This window comes from Galeopterus variegatus, unplaced genomic scaffold, assembly GCF_000696425.1.
Source record: "Galeopterus variegatus unplaced genomic scaffold, G_variegatus-3.0.2 Scaffold11899, whole genome shotgun sequence".
NCBI classification, from domain to species: Eukaryota; Metazoa; Chordata; class Mammalia; order Dermoptera; family Cynocephalidae; genus Galeopterus; species Galeopterus variegatus.
The window spans coordinates 9,219-12,439 of NW_007738010.1; positions in this window are offsets into that span (position 1 = coordinate 9,219).

Below are 3,221 nucleotides of genomic sequence, written 5' to 3' on the forward strand. Positions count from 1 at the left end.
AATTTTCTAGAAGTCATGTTTAAAAAGGTAAAACAAAACAGGTGAACTTAATTTTAATAATGCATGTTCCTTCATCTAACATATATATAAAATATTATTTCAACTTGTAATTAATATAAAATTAATGAAACATTTTACATTCTTAATTTCATATAAAATTTTTGAAATCTGATGTGTATTTTACACTTATAGCACATCAAGTTTCAGACTATGCCCATTTAAAAACAGCACAGCTCTACAAAGTAGGGATTGAAAATTAACACCAGATGAAACCGTACATTTGAACATTATTTTGTATATATTTACTTTAAAGAAAAGCAAAACTAAAAATTGCATTTTAGGGTTGAAAATATTTTTTGTTGGCCTCACTTGGAACTTCTGCAGAAGAGAGAAAGAATGATGGTGGTGGCTATCTCAAAGACTTAAATTATTTGTTTGTTTGCAGTCAGAGGTTGACATTTTTGTTGGGATATCTGAGAACTTAATTGCCATTTCAGATGAATCTGAAGTCTTTAGAAAGTATAAAGTATAAAAAAAAACGAAAAAAGTATAAGCTATAAGTCATCATTAAGCACAACACTAGTCATGCTTTTATTAATTCTTATAATTGTACTAAACACATTTGTTATTTTTGACAAAGAAATGAAGAATTACATTTAAATGGATAATAAAACAACCTGACTGCACGAAAACCTTTGTCCCTTTAGACAGAACCATAGGAAGACAAACACTGCCAGTCATTTTTTTATCCTGAAAAAAAAATCCTGCAAAATTGAAGGCAAAATAGACATTTTCAGATAAATAAAAACAGAGAAAATTCAACACCAACAGACCTTTACTATAAGCAAAGAAATTAATACAGGATGAAATTAATCTTTCAGGATGAAAGACACACCAGATGGAAACTGAGATGTATTTTAGTTATCTTTACTATGTCACAACTGTAGTTGTATAACATACTTATAATTTATTATTACTTCCTATTCTGTAGGTTGACTAAACTTAACTGAGTGGTTCTTGTCTCCTGGGCATTATTGGCTGGGGCCACTCATATGTTGCATTTAGCTGGGAGCTTGACCAAAGCTGGAACTTTCAAAATAGCTTCATTCACATGTCAGGTAGTTCAGCTGTAGTGACTGAAATGGTTGGGATAGGCTTACCTCTCTCAAGTGTTTTTCATAATTCATTAATGTAGCCTAAACTTTAGGAATCCTCTGGATTCTTAGAGGATAAAATTGGAAAGAATAAAGCTTCTTAAGGCCCTGGCCTAAAACTGGCCTGGCATCACTTCTGCCATATTTTGTTCATCAAAACAAGTGAAAAGACCAGCCCAAATTCAGGTTTGGAAAAATAAACCCCATTTTTTAATGAGAGAGGCAATATGCATGTACAGTAATGGGAAGAATTTTTGAAAGTGATTTTTGAAGATAATCCACCACAAAAAGGAAGAAATGAAAAGCACTGGATATAGTAAAATGTAGAAAAATCTAAAAGGCAATATATATTTTTATCTCCTAATTTCTTTTGAAATACATATGACTAAAGCAAAATAATAATGTATGTAAATGTTATATACATGACAACAAAGTACAAAGGACATGTAGAAGTGAAACTATTACTGCAGGGTTATTTTATGTGAAGAATCACAATTTTAACTCTAAGTACACTGTGATAAGTTGTGCATGCATACCATAATTCCTAGAAACACTGCTAAAACAATAGTGCAAAGAGATACAGCTAAAAACCAACAGGGGAACTGAAATACTAAAACATTAGTTACCCCCCAAAAGGGCAGGAAGTGAAGAACATAAGAACACAAAACCAATGGGACACAAGTAAAAACAAATAACAAAATGATAGACCTAAATTCAACAATATCAATTGTTATAATTAATATAAATGGATTAAACATATCAATTAAACAGATCAGATTTAAAATAACGCCCCAATTATCTGTTCTCACCAAGGCAAGCACATAAAAAATACAGGTAAGTTAAAAGTAGGAAGATAGATATTATACCATGAAAACAGTAAGCGAAGGCTGCAGTAATTATATTAATATCAGATCAATCTGGCTTCATGATAAGTATTATCCAAGATAGACATTTCATAATGATAAAATGATCAATTCATCAGGAAGACATAAGAACCATAAATGTTTACATGTCCAATAACATAAATTCAAACTATGTGAAAGAAAAGCTGACAAAACTAAAAGAATCATCTCCACATAGTTGTTAACACTCCTATCTCAATAACTGATAACACTATACAGAAAATCAGAATGATATAGAATATCTGAACATAACTATCAACCACCTTAACCTCATTGACATTGATATACACAGTGTTAAAGAACTGCAAAATATATATTTTTCTAGGGTTCATGGAACATTTATCAAGATAGGCTATGTTCTGGGCAAGACAATAAATCTCAAAAAATTTTAAAATATTGAAATTTCAGAGTTACTTTTGTGACCACAGCAGAAACAAACTGCTAATCTCTAACAAGACTGGTCATTCAAAAAAATGGAAGATGCAAGTTATCAATGTGAGTGTTTCAGTTACCGATTGCTGTGAAAGAAATCACTCTAAAACTCAGGGTATTAAAATATCTATTTTATTGCTCACAATTTTGTGAGTCAGGAATTCATGCAGGGCTCATCAAGAACAGATCACTTCTGCTCCTTGTGTCATCCACTGGATTCACGCATGTAGCAGCATTCAGCAAGTGCCTCATTTAGGCTACAAGGTCTGAGATGGTCTTCTTCATACGTCTGGAGCGAAGGTGCTGACTGTTGGCTCCATGTCTTCTCTTTCCATGTGGTTTTTCATATTCCAGGGGCTCTTTCTTCATGTGGCCTCTCTCCCCAGAAGGATAGCCTGGGCTTCTTTACATAGTGGCACAAGGTACCGTGCAGGCAATACATAAATAAATAAATAAAAAGAAAAGAAATGCCTGCCACCTTTGAGGATACAGTCTTTCCTCAAGTCGGAGCCTGAGGTGGGATTCTAGTCCATGTATTTGAAAGACTTCATAGCTGGACATTTCTCTCCACATTATTACATAAGATGTTTTTTATTTTACGCTTTCATTTTGCCACATTCCTTGTTTGTTTAAATTATTAGCAGTGATCTAATATAATCTATGATGTCTCTCAAATTGTTTGGTTGAGTGAAGCTTGTTCTTTAATAGGTTGTACAGGAAGCATTCATGGGAA